The 18,366-nt window shown below is 38.0% G+C and overlaps 1 long non-coding RNA gene and 1 other non-coding gene across 2 annotated transcripts; one reads left to right on the forward strand and one right to left on the reverse strand.

The window, feature by feature from the left end:
• Nucleotides 1-7,773: 7,773 nt before the first annotated feature.
• Nucleotides 7,774-11,644, reverse strand: LOC149128713 (uncharacterized). The gene is made up of 2 exons (XR_016223260.1): nucleotides 11,460-11,644; nucleotides 7,774-8,432 (listed from the first exon to the last, which is right to left on the reverse strand). It is a non-coding gene; the product is annotated as an uncharacterized LOC149128713 (long non-coding RNA).
• Nucleotides 11,645-13,734: 2,090 nt separating this feature from the next.
• On the forward strand, nucleotides 13,735-13,840 carry LOC127484989 (U6 spliceosomal RNA). The gene has a single exon (XR_007912198.2). It is a non-coding gene; the product is annotated as a U6 spliceosomal RNA (small nuclear RNA).
• The last annotated feature ends 4,526 nt before the right edge of the window (nucleotides 13,841-18,366 follow it).

Consider the following 18,366-nt stretch of genomic DNA (forward strand, 5'->3'; position numbering starts at 1 on the left):
AGAGCTGCATGGATCTGAAGCCAGGAGCCAGGCACTTCTTCTGGTCTCCCATGTGGGTGCAGGGGCCCAAAGACTTGGGCCATCTTCTACTGCTTTCCCAGGCCACAGCAGAGAGCTGGATCAGAAGAGGAGTAGCCGGGACTACAACTGGCGCCCTTATGGGATGCCGTCACCGCAGGAGGATTAACAAGTGCACCACGGCTCCAGCCCCGATTTACTTCTTTGACATAAGTGAACAAAGTGCATATCATTGGAACCAACCCTCCCTTGACATCAGGAAAAATTTCATATACAAACACACTCAACACCAGCAAAACAGTCATTTTTTTTTTAAGATTTATTTTATTCATTTGAAGTCAGAGTTACACAGAGAGGAGAGGCAGAGAGAGAGAGAGAGGTCTTCCATCCGATGGTTCACTCCCCATTGTCCGCAATGGTCCGAGCTACACTGATCCGAAGCCAGGAGCCAGGAGCTTCTTCCAGGTCTTCCACAAAGGTGCAGGGGCCCAAGGACTTGAGCCATCTTCTACTGCTTTCCCAGACCATAGCAGAGAGGTGGATTGGAAGTGGAGTAGCTGGGTCTCAAACCGGTGCCCATGTGGGATGCTGGTGGTTTAGGCCAGGATGTTAACCTACTGAGCCACAGCACCACCCCCCAAAACATACATTCTATACAAAGATACTTCAAAAAGTTGTAAAAAAATTGTGTAATTAAAAAGTAATTTTATTTTGGTGAAAAATTTTTGAAATCCATGCATAATCTTGTCTTCTTTTTTTAAGATTTATTTATTTATTTGAGAGTCAGAGTTACACAGAGAGAAGGAGAGGCAGAGAGAGAGAAGTGTCTTCCTTCCACTGGTTCACTCCCCAAATGGTCACAACGGCCAGAGCTATGCCGATCCAAAGCCAGGAGCTAGGAGTTTCTTCCTGGTCTCCCATGTGGGTGCCAGGAGCCCAAGGACTTGGACCATCTTCTACTGCTTTCTCTGGCCATAGCAGAGAGCTGGATTGGAAGTGGAGCAGCTGGGACTCTTATTGGCACCCATATGGGATATCAGCACTGCAGGCGGCGGCTTTACCCGCTATGCCATAGCACCAGCCCCAATCTTTTCTTAATATCCATTTTCTATGAACTTTTGAAGACCCTTGGTATTCATGAATTTCTAATTTTTTTCACACCAGAATAAACTTAGTTTCTAATTCTATTTTTTCACAAACTTTCTAATGTGCCATCATCTATAAGAATCAATAAAATTCAATGAACAGAAGGTATTTGGCCTAGCAATGAAGATGCTGGTTAAGATGTCTGCATCCTACATTGGAGTACCAGGGTTTGACCTCCAGCTTTGGCTCCTGATACCAGCCTCCTGCTAATGCTGACCCTGAAAGTCATGGGAAGACCTGGATTGAGTTCCGGACTCCCTAGTTCAGCTCCAACCCAGCTCTGGCTGTTGCAAGTATTTGGAGACTGAACCAGTGAACAGGATCTCTTTCTGTACCTATCACTTCCCTCCATCACTCACATAAATTAAAAAAATTTAAAAACTCTGTGATATCTTTACTCATAATTTTCCCAGAACAAAAGCAGAAGTATCAATTAGCTACCTAGATAGGAAAGTTACCACACAAAACAAATTTAACCCGAAATAGCTCTAATATTTAAATATGCAGAAACAAGGATAAATAGCCCTCATAAGGAAAATGTAAAAAATATAAGCAAGTACGTACAATGTGAAATAAATATTTATACCTACAGACATGTAGAGAATTTTTGTGATTTATGTCATTCTACCCAAGCCTTCAGCAGGTCAAGGGAAGTTCAGTCAAAGGAAAGGTCAGGCAGCTGTAAAGCTAAGATACCCCAAAGGAAGGTTGAATCATTGTGCAAATAAGTGGCTTTAAAATCGTTTTGATCCACGTATCTATGACTAAAACAAATATTAAGCATATATCTTTAATTTATTATTATATTTATATATACAAAGTAACATGTGCATGTGCATATTACGTATTATGATTATACTCATATATAATAAAAAATTGAAATTTTAAAAGGATGAAATAAAGATAACATAGTGGATTATTTTATTCTACTAATTTATAAATAAAACTCTGTTACTACTTTAAAAATAATTAATACTACACAAACTTATTAACCATATGATTTAATAGATTAGTTATTTGTTTAAATCTTTATGATTCGGTCTGACATTGTGTCCATTATTTTGGTACTTAAATATTGTCATAATAAAAATTTAATTCCTGTATTTAATTCCTATATGAAAAGAAAAAAATTTCATTATTTTTTCTACTAAATCACAATACTCATTTTTTAATCTAATGCTCCAATTATGCAAAACTTTTTAACTGGTCATATTATTATACTACAGTGATGTCTACAATGTTAGAGGAAATAAATTCATATTTAACATATTCTCTTGATCATTTCAAAATTCATTAAAATGTATGAATTCATTTTTTTCCTCTTATTGGACTGATAAAGACCTAGCTCTATAGGTTTAACAGAAATGTCAGTTCTGTCATGTTTCCATTATTAAGTAATGCATAGATTATCTTTAATCTAAGATATTTTTGTGGGAATCTTTTAAATCCATCTGTCCACTTAGTGAAGTAGAAAATGAAATCCCTAAATCCACTTAACCAGTGTATAACAGTAGTGTATGTCAATCCACTGAAATTAAGCAAGAGAGAACACCACAGTCAGTACATTGGGATAGGGTAACTTCCACTCTCCCTTTTCTCGCTCCCCCTCTTCGTGGAGGAACGACACAGGACCCTGCGCTGTTCTTTCGTCTGCTCGGCCCTCCCCAGGTTTGCTGCTGGTTCTTCCCGGGTTGGCTACCGTCCCTTCCACCTCCGTGGAAGGGCGGTTCCCCCTGCCACATTCCCCACTTCCGCGGGGGAGCGGCACACCGCCGGCCAGCTCTCTCGGGGGCTGCACAGGTGTTCCTTCAGATAGATGTTCCTCTTAGATGTTCCTGGTGCATGTTGTCTCTCTCCTCCTTTATAGTCCTCTTCCACCAATCCCAACTCTGCTACCCACACGCCGAGTACGCTGCTCTCCTCCAATCAGGAGCAGGTCCTACAGTTTATTGGTTGAACTGGAGGCAGCTGTGTAGAAGCTGTTTCCTCCTCTCCCAGCGCCATATTGTGGGAGAGCAGATGCATAGAATAAGTCTTAATTCCAGTAACTTAGTCTAGTCCGAGTTGCTCCCAGTTGCTCCCCACACCTTTAAGAAACCTCAGATACCTGTGTAACAGCACAATTGTGCAGGGAACTGGTGACAATCTGTATATTAAATACTGGTCAAGCTTAATTTCTCCTCTCAACATAGTGATGTAGAATTGTAAGTTTACACTCTGGTAAGCATGTCCCCTGGTTTGAAATGAATTTGTCTCCATTAAGGTCTGACTCCTCTCCCTACAGAGTAGGGCAATGTGCGTTTTATGGTTCACGGAGAAATTCTGGGGATGAGAATGCAGGTTAACAATTGTTTAACTTTTATCATGACGTTAGATTCCTGAATTAATTTCTTTGTGGCAAATACAACCCAGAAACACAATCATTCACATCTCATTCATAGGTTAACAATTGTTTCACATTTATCATGACATTAGATTCCTAAATTAATTTATTTGTGGCAAGTACGACCAAGAAACACAATCATTCACTCATTAACATCACAGATATTTACTGATTCTATTATTACGGCTTTGCAATTTCATCTAAAAAGGAATTTGAGTAATTTAGAATAAGAATGAATAATCTCTAATCTAGATCAGAAGCCAGAAACTTTTTCTATAAAAAGGTCAGAAAATAAACATTTTTGGTGTTGCTGTCCAAACCACTTCTGTTGCTCCTACTCAGTTCTGCCACTATAGTACAAAAATTGTCACAGGCAGTAGTCAAAGAATGTACAGGCTGTGTTGCAATAGAACATTTTTTACAAAATAATGGAATTTGACTTGGGCCACAGTTTGCTAATTTCTCAACTAAACAAGAGCTTCAATTTATCTATCTTATTTGACCACAGTGATATGAGTCTATAAAATTTTACTTATCTGACTTTTGAGTTTGTATTTTCTTTAATTTGAGCAAGTAAGAAAACTGGGGAGCGGCCAATATTGTTTCATAGCGGGATAGGCCGCTGTCTGCAATGCCAGCATCCCATATGAGTGTTGGCTCAAGTCCTGGCTGCTCCGCTTCTGATTCAGTTCCTTCCTAATGCACTTGGGAAAGCAGCAGAAGATGGCCCAAGTACTCAGGCTCCTGGCCAGCTGTTGGGATATCCTGACGGAATTCCAGGATTCTGGCTTTGGCCCGGCCCATTCCCAGCCTTTGAAAGCATTTGGGGAATGAACTAAGGGATGGATGATCTCTCTCTTTCTTTCTCTTTCTTTCAAATAAATAACTAAATCTTTAAAAAATAAAATTAGGTAAAGCTAGTCACTTTCTTTTTTTAATTCATTTAAAAGACAAAGACACACACACAAACACAGAGAGAGAACCTCCATCCTCTGGTTTATCCACTAAAATGCTCATATAATCCACACTAGGCCAGGCTGAAGCCAAAAGCCAAGAACTCAATCTGGATATCCCATGGGTGGCAGACACACAAGTAATTGAACCATTAACTGCTGTCTCCCAGGGTGTGTATTAGCAGGAAGCAGAGCCGGGATGTGAACCCAGTCACTCTGATCTGTAGTACAGGTGTCTTAAATACTGTATTAAATGTCACCATAAACTAACCAATGTCTTGATTCTTATTCAGAGAGTTGTCTTTACTTTTTCAGATACCCTCTTTTGTACCCAAATGAGTTACTCTTGTAAAAGTCATCTGCCATACAGTCAAAAGAACAATCTAAGGACATAGTCTGGTATATGAAAGAACTAAGGTTTCCTTAAACAATATCTGCCAGCTGGGAAAAAAAAAAAAAAATTCTGCTGGCTAGAAATTTCAAGTCAGACCTTGTTTGGCTTGTGTGTGATAATAGGTATGTCAAATGCCACAGGCAGGAAGAACAAGGCAGAGCTCCCCAGGAAGAGAATTTACATCGGAATAGACAAAAAGCTGCCTGGTAATGACTACAGCATGCTACTGGCAACGTGGAGTTCACTTCTCGGTGTGCTCTTACAGGTTCTACCTCAATGCTATCCAGGGGTTCTCAAATTTGAGTGCCTAGATGTTTCGCTTTGGAAGCTAATTTTAATGCTGACTGTCTGTGGTTGGCATCCAGGAATCTGTCACCAAGAACTTCTGGTGATTCAAATGAGGCTGAAGACACAGGGTAAATTTGCTGAGTTCAAAATTCCCCCTGTATGGTCAGAAGGAAGATTAGTATAAATATATCTGAACCCTAAATCAGAACTTGGCAGAGAGTACATACTCAATAAATCTAAATAATTTTATAATTATAATTATGATCATATAATTATTATTTTATACATAAAAGAGCTAAATGTTCCCATTCTATAAAAATTACATTTATATCACAATTAGATAAAAATGGAAGGGATTAAATTAATAAATCTTCAATATAAAAATGGATACAATATGAAAGGGTCCAAAATTCCAAGCATTAAAAAGAAAAGTCATAATTGCTGAATCATAAGGCAATCATTAAACCAAACCAGATACAAGTAATGAAGGAAAAGGGAAAAGGCTTTAATCGCTATTTGCCCATCGATCACAAAACTACAGCAAAGATCTGTTTATTATCAAGATCGTGGGGGTCTTATCCATAGTTCTCTGATCCTCTTTTGCCTGAGTAAACCTGAATTTAAGACAATAAAATAGAGAAGGAAGTGAGACTTAGGGAAAAGGAAGATTTTCAAATTTTAGCTAAAGTCGGAGTCATAACATTCTAAAAAGATCATATTCACAGTAAATCTCCAGAGGTTGAATGTTTTCCCACTTGCTTAGCCCTTGGCAAAGAATTCCTTAGACTGTTGTTAGGCCAGGCTGGTCCTGGTTTTTCCATTCATTTGTTCATTCATTCATTCAACTAATATTTAATGAGCTCTGATCATGTCCCAAGCACTATTCTAGACACTCGGGATACAGAAGAAAAGAAAACAGATAAAGATCCTTGTCTTCTTAGAATTTACATTCTAGCAAAGAGAGGCACACTGGAAAATAAACACAGTAAATAAGCTATATTCTATGAGGGTACTTCAAAAGTTTGTGGGAAATGGAGTAACAAAATGATTTTATTTTGGTACAAAAGGATCTTGAGATCCATGGTTTTTTCTTAATATATATTTTGGTGAGCTTTTTTGAAGAGCTTGCATGCAAACAGGAAAAGTAAACTCATGTGTTAGTCCATTTCTGTTGCTATAACAAATACCTGAAATGTAACTTACAAAGTATAGGAGCTTATTTGGTTCATAGTTCTGCAGATTGAGAAGTCCAAGAGCATGATGCTAGCCTTCTTGTTGCATCACAACATGACAGAGGGCACAACACAGCAAAAGAGAGCAGGTGCACCAGTCCAAATCTGTCTTATTCAACCACTAATACCATCATAGGCACCTACACTCTCATAACTCATATAATTCTATTTACTGCCCAAAGACCCCACCTCCAAATATCATTAACATGATTGTGGGGATTAAATTTCTCCAAAACAGGAACTTTTAGGGAACACATTCAAATCATAGGAACTGGAAAAACAGACTGTAAGAGAATGAGTGGTGGTCAAGGTAGGCCTTATTGAGAAAGTGACATTTGAGCAAAGACCTGAAAGAGACCATACAGCCAGGTAAACAGCTACTTGTGACAGAAGTCTGGGCAGAGGGAACAACAAAGGTTGTAGAAGAGAATGCAGGACATTAAAAAAAAAAAAAAAAAAGAATACCAAGGAAGCCAGTGTGGCTAGAGGAGGATCAACAAGGAGATTAGTAAGAGAGCAAAGAAGTAATCAAGGGTCCAGATCACTGCCTACCTTCGTAGACCATTTACTGTAAGCATTTGGCTTTTATTCTGAGCAAACCGTGAAGTCTTTGTGCAGTGTTGAGTACAATAGTGACACACGAGGCTTTCAAAGGCCCACTCCGCTATGTTGAGAGTAAGTTTTAAAGAGCAAACATAGATCATGCCTGCGGTAATCATTGTGCACAGCTCATTGCCTCCAGCTACGGTAGCTACGGTGTTCTACACACTGCAGCACTTGGGAGCTTTGCTGCAAATACCAATACAAGTCATCTGCCTGCGCTTGATCACTGACCCTTAACTGAAGGCTCTGCTTGCTACTCAGTTTTGACCTCTGGCCGCCATATAATCTAATTACGTGGTCTGAGCCATTCTATTGTGTTCTCAAATTTGCCTTAGCTACCACAAAAAGGTGTACAAAGTTCAATCTCTTTTATCCAACACTGCATTAAAAAACAAGTAAAAAGGAGAAACACTTGAAACCTTCTATAACAAATAAAAATATTTGTAGTTTCCAGTATATGCCAAGTGCTATGCTTTGTGTGTACAAACAGTTAATCTGCTTACCTATGGAGCTACTGTTATTATTGGGAATTCTCTATGGTAGAAACCATGCCTTGAAGACATTAAGTAATTACAAAGAATAGGAGGAAGTATTCAAAGCTAGAAAGTGATACTACTACCCCAAAATACATAAATTAGCTTTGAAATCCACATTTATACCTCAAATGCCTGATTTAAAAAAAAAAAAGTTCACCACAGTCTTATTCACACTATTTATTAGTGTAGTATAAGAAAACTTCAAGAAGCTTTAAAGAAATTGGATTAAAAGGTAAAGTTTATTTTGGTGCAAATAATTAAATTAAAAGTCCATGCATATGAAAGGCCTTCATGTCGCTCCCCATCTTCGTGGAGGAATGACACAGGACTCTGTGCTGTTCTTTTGTCTGCTCGGCCCTCCCCAGGTTTGCTGCTGGTTCTTCCCGGGTTGGCTACCGTCCCTCCACCTCCGGTTCCCCCTGCCACTTTCCCCACTTCCGCGGGGGAGCGGCACACTGCCGGCCGGCTCTCTCGGGGGCTGCACAGGTGTTCCTCTTAGATGTTCCTGGTGCATGTTGTCTCTCTCCTCCTTTATAGTCCTCTTCCACCAATCCCAACTCTGCTACCCACACGCCGAGTACGCTGCTCTCCTCCAATCAGGAGCAGGATCAGCTCCTGCAGGTCATCACTCAAGTTGGCGAGAGGCAGCTGCGTAGAAGTTGTTACTCCCTTCTCAGCGCCATATTGTGGGAAAGCAGATGCATAGAATAAGTCTTAATTCCAGTAACAGTCTAGTCCGAGTTGCTCCCCACACTTCAAAAATTTCATGGAAAATGAGTATTATAAAAAGATGTGTGATTTTCAAAATGTATTTGCAGAAAAATTAACTCATGCTTTAATTCCATTTCTGGACAAACTTTTTGAAGTGCCTCACATATCCTGTTAATATTGAGAGAACAAAGGAAACCTTATCAGGGGCTCTGACCTCAATATGACAAATTAGAGTAAAAATCCCTCTGATAGGGAATAATCAGGACAGGAAGTCAGTTGTTTAATTAAAAAAGAGTTAAAATAAGGAAAGATATGAAATCGCACATGTAACCTAAGTAATTTATTTTTGCCAAGAGTCATTTCTTTGTGCACTCATTCATTTGTTAATCTTTTGTTGTAAGACATTTTCTTACAGTCTGATTAGAGTGCTGTTACTTTCTTGCATAAAACATCATCTTTGAACTCCAATTTCAGTTTCTTTAAAGTGAATAATAAAATTAAGTCAGCCATGAAAAGGCATGAAAATGAACTTCTCTAGATATTTATGAGTATTTTTTAATTGTTTAAAGATGCCTTGTTTGTAACTTTCGGTGTTACATATCTCCCTCTTATAGATTCTACCCAAAACATTTAGTTTCAATTCTTGAAGAAACAACTCTCCATTTATATTCATACTTCTCTGGCTTTCACATTATTTACTAAATTATATAATTTCAATGACAAGTAGAGCCAGCATAAACAGATTTGGGAACGAACTCAGCTGACTTTTAGTTAGCATTAAAGTCTACTGATGGGGGCAGAAACCCATGGATTAACTAGAATAGTCTTCAGATTGCTAGTATTCTGTAACAAACATCATAGAAAGAGAATGCAGAGCATGAGTTACTCTAGAGGGTCAGTTAGATGGATGCTGATTAATTGAGCATCTATGGTACAGATTATTGGCTATCAAGTAATAAAATCTTATTTGGAATTGCAGAACATAGGAACTAGAAAGGACAATAATAAAAAGAAAGGTAACATAATCCAATCATTCAACAGACAGAAAACACTGGCCTTGAGACTTAGCATATCTCCCTAAGTTACTCAGACTAGGGAGTAGAACAGATTTGATGCTCTTTGTTCTGTGTTCCATCTTATCACTACTGGATAAAGTTACTTAAATGACCCAATTTTCTCTTTTCTCTAGTCCTGTTTTCAAATGCAATGCAAATAAGGCCTTCTCTCCTAGGAGATGTTTTACTTTGAGGTTTTCAAGCAAAAAAAAAAAAGTTTTTTCAGATGGCAATGTACATACAATCAGTATTCTTCTTATATATATGGTCCATTCACAGGGACTCACATTTGGGCATTGGTTAGGGGCTAGAATATAGCTTGAGAGAGAAAAAAGTGACTGAAACACTAGAAAGACTGAAAAAATAAACAAGAAACAGACTGGCAAGTTGACTTTTCCAGGTATTTTGCCAAAATGCCTAAGGTCATTGGTAACTACTCAGTTTTCAGATGATATAATGTGCCATAGAAACTGATTTAAAATTATAACATTTACTTTTCAAAAGTTATAATGCTTCTATGATAGACACTCATGTATATTTATAAAAATGGCTCAAAATATAATGTAATAAAAGTCACAAAGTGGAAATGTGGAATTATAACCAGATTCCATGCTCTCCTATTGATTATTTTCTTGTTTATTTTCTTTCTTCCAGGAAAAGATCTATAAAAAATGGATTTGGCATAAAAAAAATGTGTACATTATTAACTCCACTTTCAACTTGGCCCTAGACCTTCTGGTGGTAATGAACTATCTTTAAACCCCGCATCACATGATCCTTTCTTCTAAGAAGGAGTGGTGGTGTTTAAAGTCCCCTGTGGGAGGGTATCACTTCTCCCTTCTTACTGAGCATCCTCATTTTCCCCCTCAAGGATCAGTCTGACGCTGTACTGAGGAATTGTGTAAACCAACTTTAAAACATTTATGCCAGTGCATTCTTGATAGTATACTCTTACTAGTTCTTTTCAAACCTTTTTAAAAAAAGATTTTATGTATGTATGTATGTATGTATGTATGTATTCTAAAGGCAGAGTTAAACAGAGAGAGAGATGCAGAGGCAGAGAGCAAGAGCGAGAGCGAGAGAGAGAGAGAGGTCTTCCATGTGCTGGTTCACTCCTCAGATGGCTGCAACAGCCAGAGTTGTGCCAATCTGAAGCCAGGAACCAGGACTTCTTCTGGGTCTCCCACATGGATACAGGGACCTAAGGACCACCACCCCTGGCTCTGTCATATCTTGTTTTTCTCCTAACAAAAGACCTTTGAAGATTTGTAGTTATTATTATGCATTGAAATTCCCAATTTGGGGCATCTCATCAATACACAACAACATAGAAGCAGACAGCACCACAGACTGCATGGGTTTTAAGAATATAAAATCTATTGGCTGGCGTAGTGGCATAGCAGGTAAAGCTGCCACCTGCGATGCTAATATCTCATGTGGGAATCAGTTCAAGTCCCAGCTGCTCCACTTCCAATCTAGCTCCCTGCTATGTGCCTGGGAAGGAAGTAGTGGATAACCCAAGTCCTTGGGCCCCTGCACCATGTGGGAGACCTAGAAAATACTCCTGGATCCTGGTTCGGTCTGGCCCAGCCCTGGCCACTGAGGCCATTTGAGGAGTGAACCAGTGGATGGAAGACTTCTCTCTCTCTGTCTCTCCCTGTCTCTCTGTAACTCTGTCATGCAGACAAATAAAATAAATCTTTAAAAAAATACAAAACTCAACCAAAACATCAAAACACAAACCCAAACTGAGTGTATTAAGTACACAATGTGTCTTCACTTCATGTGTTTATTCACTTTTTTATTGCCCAGAACTAGGAAGTGAGGAAAGGAGTACAAGAAAGCAGAGACACTTTCCTGAGAAAAAGTTCCAAAAATAAAATGGTAGGAAAAACTTGGGCAGGAAAGGGAATGAAAAAAATGGTAAATTTTCCACTTATGCTAATTAAGTGTAATCTCAGTTGCCAACTAACTATTGTGTCATGGGTTTGTAAAGCCAGTTTAAAGACTTCATTCCTGATTAGATCAAGTACAGCAAGTACCAAAAGCACTCATGATAAAGCAAACTCCATTAGACTGCTAAAATATAACAGGGATCCACTTTCACAAATCAATGTATTTCCATGTTGCCAGAACTTACCACGTTGAAAATACATGAATAATCATTCCTCTCTTTTTCTTGATCTCTTGTTTCTTTCTCCAGGTCCTGTGGTAAACTGTGGAGGTGGAACAATGGAGCCTTTCATATAGAAGAAAAAAAAGAAAGTTGGATGCAATGTTCTGTCTCTCTTTTTTTTTTTTTTTTTTTATATCACTGTGAACATGCTGGGGGGAAAAAAAGGAAAAGAAAAGATCAACCCTCTTTCCAGTGATCAAAAGGTATTTCAGAAATAAAGGAAGAATCCCCAAGAATGGCTTTGTGTCTGTCTGTCTTCCAATTGACTGTCATTGATAGTATGTGTTAAACTTTTTCAGGGTTAGGAATCCAAGCCCAGAACAGACAACTAAAGTACACACTTGAGTTTTCTTCTGAAAAGCAATCAATGACATTAGGCTAAGATGACTGAGAATCCTTGACATTATAAAGAATTCTATAAGCAAAAACTGCTGGCACCATTGAGCATTCTAAATCTTTAGCCAGACAAATGTAGATAATCTCCCAAAGTTGATCTGACTTACTGCTTACAAAATAATATCAGTTAACGAGCAGTGAGATCTTGTAACTTATATTTAACTTCAGGATCAGGAGACAAACCAAGGAAAAAAATACATGGAGTTTTGAAAGATTACAATCTACATTAAGTCAAAATCTCACTTATTTCCTGTTCTTTATTAGAAAGCAAAACAAAAGTTGAATAGCTAAAAGAAGAACCAGTATGCACAAAAGATCTATCAGTACATTTTTTCAATTCCATCAACTACTAAATAGGCAGAGATTTCAGGATTCCTGCACTTGCTGGTTTCTAAAAGTACACTGTCCTCACTAAATCTTTTAATCTAGTAGATCTTGCATTAACATAAAGTTTTTAAAATAATGTTCCTTTATAGTATAATTATAGTTATATAATACTTTACAAACTAAAGGTCCCTAACAGGATTCATTCCTCATTAACTCATTTTATCTTCCCTTCAATACACATAGCTATTAGTCCCATTATTAGTAAGCCAGGGTGATACCAACTGACTTACATAAATGGGGATTCAGAACATTGCAGAAACTAAGAGGATTAGATAAAAGTCTTATACTTAAGAAGTAATAGAAGCAGTAATGCTTCATCCAATATTATGATACCACATGAAAAAAATTATATTCAAATAATGTAGGGAGCTACATTTTATAACAGGAAAGTGGTGATTTTAAAATCCAGTTTAACTCATTATACACCCAAGTACATGCTTCTTTCTTAGAATGTTCAGCCATGCAGTCAAGATTCAGTCAAATGCATTTGGAATGGAGGATCAATGCTGTGTGAATGAGTACCCAATTGCTAAAGTTAATTATTAACATCTTCATCTAGTTTTAACTTATAACCATACTGGGAGAAACCGAGATTGCATTTGAACATTGCTCCAGCAACACTTCAAATGTTAAGAACTAATACCAGTTTTAATACTGCTGATTTACAAGCTACAATAAATGTGTTTGACTGCTGTTCCCTGGAGGCTTGTTTAGAAGTGAAAACAAAGGGCTAGTCATAAAGATTCTTTTTGTTCTTAATTTAGTTGAGAAAGCAGCATGTCACTAGAGAGACCGTTCCATTTGGGTTATGGTACACTATTAGTGTTCAATCAACTTTAAGAAACAACACAATGGAGAGGCTCTAATTTCTATATGTTTTAATTTAATTAATATTTATTGAATAATTAAAATTCAGAATGCATTAGGATAGGTAATGTGAGGAGATAAAATATTTTTTCTTCCTTTCAAATTCATTGAAACTATTTCCAAGGAATAAAAAATTTTAAACTGGATTCGAGAAAAGAAAAACAGTGAATTGGATACCAGAAATCAAATTTTGCTCCTACCAAAACCCCTTATAAAACCACTGTAAATGGATAGATGGATGGATGAATGGATGGATAGACAGATAGAAAGAAAGAAAGATAGAAAGAGGATTTTTAAAGATCTATATCCAAAGAGAAAGAGCAATAATACAACAGAACCAAATTTAAGAAGTTAGGAAAGCAGACATACAAGTGTTAACTAAAGGGTCTTTCAGACCCCCATAAGGCCAAACCTTAAACTAGCAATGAGAAAAGCTGAAAACTGAACTGATCTTCACTCCAAAATCACCAAGAACCTTAGAAACTGGCAGGATCAGATCCCTCCTGAGCAAGGGCAGGAGGATGGGGATAGGTAAGGGAAATGGAGAGACAAGGTAAGATTTTTTTGGAAGCTTTGAAAAAGTAATTAGGTGCTCACTTCAGCAACACACATACTAAAATTAGAACAATACAGAGAAGATTAGCATGGCCTTATGCAAGGATGACATGCAAATTCATGAAGTGTTCCATATTTAAAAAAAAAAAAAGCAGTTGGATCCCACTCCATGCTTATTGCTATCCCATGTCACTGGGTTATTTCCCTTCATGCACAAGGCAGAGGACTAGAAAGGTTAAATCAGAGTCTCTACTCTGAGGAAGCAATGCATAGTTGCAATGGGAGTAGTGGTCTGAAAAGGTGTGAATTCAGCACATAACTGCTCAGGTATCAGATTGCTAGCAGAGAGACCTGACACTACAGACATAAGATTGGAAGATACTTCTCCAGTCAACCAGCCCAAGTGAAAAGACTTCACATGATATTAGGGGTTCATATAAAATTAGCCTAACTGAATTTCCTTACAAGTCAACTCAGCATTAAGAAGACTGAACCATTCCAACAGAATTTAGACATCCCAATCAGAAATTAGATTCTCTCCCACTGAATCATGACCAGTCAAGCAAAGGTTAACAGAAAGCTGAGGGAAGCTTCTCATATGGAACACAAGAGGTGAGAATACAGCAAATGAACAGCTTTGAGAAAATAGTTCTGATAGAAGAAAACTTCAGAATACTGTCAATATTCCCAGAGAAAGAATTTTCATAGATACATAGTTAACAGCTAACCAGTACATATGAAATATTATGAAAGATATTACAAAACTCAAAAAGCAAAAAGAACCTTATAAAATAAAACTTGATAACAGAAAAATATGTCATTAGAAGTTTTGAAAAGGAAACCTTCAGGAAAATTATGAGGTTGAGGCACCCCAAAGGAAATGTGGAATGTGACAAAACAACATAACTATTATAAATTTAAGAGACAACCTCATTGAAAGGGGATGAGGGGCCAGTAGTCTTAGCTGCTCTTCTTCCAATCCAGCTCTCTGCTGTGGCCTCGGAAAGCGGTAGAAGATGACCCAAGTATTTGTGTTCCTACACCTGCATGAGAGACCCAGAAGAAGCTCCTGGCTCCTGACTTCAGATCGGCCCAGCTCTGGCCATTGAGGCCATCTGGGGAGTGAACTAGTGGATGGAGGACCTCTCTCTCTCCTTCTCACTGTCTGTAACTCTAACTCTCAAATAAATTTTAACAAAAGGGGATGAAGAAGAAAAGATGCTGATCTAAGTTATATTGGAAATGAATGTAGTCTGAAACACTGAAGGCAAAAGAAACTCTATACATGCACTGAACTCTAATTGATAAAGCTTTTTCTCATGAAGGTACCAACTATCAATTTTGATACCATGATATATGTATACTGGAATTGAATCATTAAGAAAATGGATATAGAGGCCGGCGCCGCGACTCAATAGGCTAATCCTCCACCTTGCGGCGGCGGCACACCGGGTTCTAATCCCGGTCGGGGCGCCGGATTCTGTCCCGGTTGCCCCTCTTCCAGGCCAGCTCTCTGCTGTGGCCCGGGAGTGCAGCGGAGGATGGCCCAAGTGCTTGGGCCCTGCACCAGCATGGGAGACCAGGATAAGTACCTGGCTCCTGCCTTCGGATCAGCGTGGTGCGCTGGCTGCAGTGCGCCGGCCGTGGTGGCCATTGGAGGGTGAACCAACGGCAAAGGAAGACCTTTCTCTCTGTCTCTCTCTCTCACTGTCCACTCTGCCTGTCAAAAAGAAAGAAAGAAAGAAAGAAAGAAAGAAAGAAAGAAAGAAAGAAAGAAAGAAAGAAAGAAAGAAAGAAAGAAAGAAAGAAAGAAAGAAAGAGGATATAGAATGCTATGAACCAGGATTCTCACTGTTGGAATAAGAGTTAAGAAAGGGAGGCAGCTAGAAGAAGCTGTGTAGAATATAATACAGTTAGAGACATCTGTATGAACACGTGTTCAGCTTAATCTAGATCAGATGCTTCATATACAAATATTTATAGATATATGTATATATACAAGTTGGTATATACACATACACTTTTTCTCTGAGTGCTGAGAAGGTCTACAAGCAACAGGCACATTTAGTTTTAGATCATGATTTCCAATATCATTTTCCAAGAAAACGAGCCAAGCCTTTAGGGAGAAATGTCTTAATCTAGGACTAGGGTAGGAAACATACAAGATTAGTATCTTTTATAGTGCCAGAAAGTAAGAAAATGCTAAAAAATAAATGAATATATAAATAAACACATTAGGCTTGAAGTATGTAAAAGGGACAAGAAGCCAACTAAAGGAGTGCCTAATGGCTAAAACTGGAACAATTTCAGCAACAGAATTAATAAAGCAGTATTTGATTACAAGCCAAAGTATAAAATAAATACTCTAAGTCCATAATGCTATAAATAAGTAATTGAATACATAATAAGTAAGGGAAAAGAGAAAAATATCCCGTATAAGAAAATTTCAAATAGTTTATGTATATAATCTGTACTCAAGGAGGTGGAGAATAACTCCCCAACTAAATATGCGCTGCATATAATGACTTTTTTCCAAAAAGTATAGGATGGAAAGGTGATAAAATATCACACAGTGCAGAAACCTGAGAAAAACCACCTGATCCAGGTTAATACCAACAATGATGTCATGTTTGTAGTATGAGGGGTCTTCAAAATGTTTATGGAAAATGTGCATCATGAAAAAGTTATACCTGGATTTCAAAAATATTTTGTGCAACAGTTAATGTATCCTTTATTTAATGTTTCCAGAAACAAAACTGACATCATAATAGATGTGCATGACTGATGAGCTACTAAATGTAAAGTGATTTTCTAGAGGGAACCCTAGAACATTGGGCAAAATCTAAGGAAATATTTTTTAAAAAATGGACCTTAGTTAATAAGAATGTTATACTATTACTATTGTCCTACTAATTGTGACAAATGTAACATACCAACATAACATTGCAAATAATAGGGAAAATATGCCAGAGTACACAGGTATTTTCTATAATATTTTTCATAATTTTTCTGTACATCTAAAAGTATTCTAAAATTAAAAATATTTTAAAATATTTTTAAATTAGAAGATTAAGGCAATAAAATGTCTGAAAATTAGAAAAATGTGAAAATAGAAAAAAAGATAGAACAAGACATATAGGGGATTTAGATAGTGTCCAGTATTCAACAATAGATGTTCCAGAAGAGGAAAGAAAAAATAGAAAAAACCATAAAAGAAAACATAGAACAGAATTTTCTAGTCCCAATGAGACTTCAGACTAAAAAAGATCCATTAGATATACAACACATTGTATGGAAAAATAAGTTATACTCATTGACAATTTTAAAGTATCTGAACATTAATATTAAAAGATATATTTTAAAATGAATGACAGAGAGAAAGGGAGAGACAAAGAGAGAGAAAGAGTCTTTCATTCGCTTGTTCACTCCCCCAGCTGGCTGTAATGACCAAGGCTGAACCAGCGTAAAGCCAGGAGACAGGAGCTTGATCTGAGTCTTCCATGTAGGTAACAGGAACCAAACACATGGTCCATCTTTTGCTGTTTTTCCCAGGCCATTAGCAGAGAGCTGGGTCAGAAATAAAGGAGCCAGGACATGAACCAATGCCCACATGGGATGTCAGCATCCCAGGCTTTGGTTTTACACACCATGCTACAACACCTAAATTCAGAACCTTTAATTATGATTCTTTTTTTTTTTTTTATTTTTGATAGGCAGAGTGGACAGTGAGAGAGAGAGACAGAGAGAGAAAGGTCTTCCCTTGCCGTTGGTTCACCCTCCAATGGCCGCCGCTGCAGCCGGCGCACCGCGCTGATCCGATGGCAGGAGCCAGGATCCAGGTGCTTTTTCCTGGTCTCCCATGGGGTGCAGGGCCCAAGCACCTGGGCCATCCTCCACTGCACCCCCTGGCCATAGCAGAGAGCTGGCCTGGAAGAGGGGCAACCGGGACAGAATCCGGCGCCCCGACTGGGACTAGAACCCGGTGTGCCGGCGCCGCAAGGTGGAGGATTAGCCTAGTGAGCCGCAGCGCCGGCTTAATTATGATTCTAGAAGAGAAAGCAGATTTGATCAGCCTTAACCATAAAAGGTATGAACAACAGAAAAAGGTACCCTAGTCCACTGTTGGTAGGAATGTAAACTGATACAGCCACTGTGAAGACAGTATGGAGATACCTTATAAATTTGAGTGTAGACTTACCGTATGACCTAGCCATCCTACTCCTGGGAATTTACCCACAGGAAATGAAATTAGCATATGAAAGAGGGATATGTACATCCATGTTTATTGCAGCTGAATTCACAATAGCTAAGATAAGGAATCTACCCAGATGTCCATCAGCTGAAGACTGGATAAAGAAAATTATGGTATATGGAATACTTCACTCTTTTACTTTCTCCCTCTCTAACTCTGTTTCAAATAAATTTAAAAAAAATCTTTTAAAAAAATAAAAAGAAGCAATTATTTGGGAAGCAGAAATGGTATGGTAATTTATTAAGTTAAAACTTTTTCTGTCCAAACAGGAGCACAAATAATCTTTAAAGCTTGTAAACCAGAAAATAAGAGTACAAACATATTTTTAGACAAATTGAGGTAACCCCACAGTAATTAAAATCCAAAGCTGTTAATTCTTCACTATTTCAGTGATTTCTCCCATTTTACTATGAA

Source organism: Oryctolagus cuniculus, chromosome 1 (assembly GCF_051225735.1).
Source record: "Oryctolagus cuniculus isolate XC-2025 breed Fujian yellow rabbit chromosome 1, ASM5122573v1, whole genome shotgun sequence".
In the NCBI taxonomy this organism is placed as follows: domain Eukaryota; kingdom Metazoa; phylum Chordata; class Mammalia; order Lagomorpha; family Leporidae; genus Oryctolagus; species Oryctolagus cuniculus.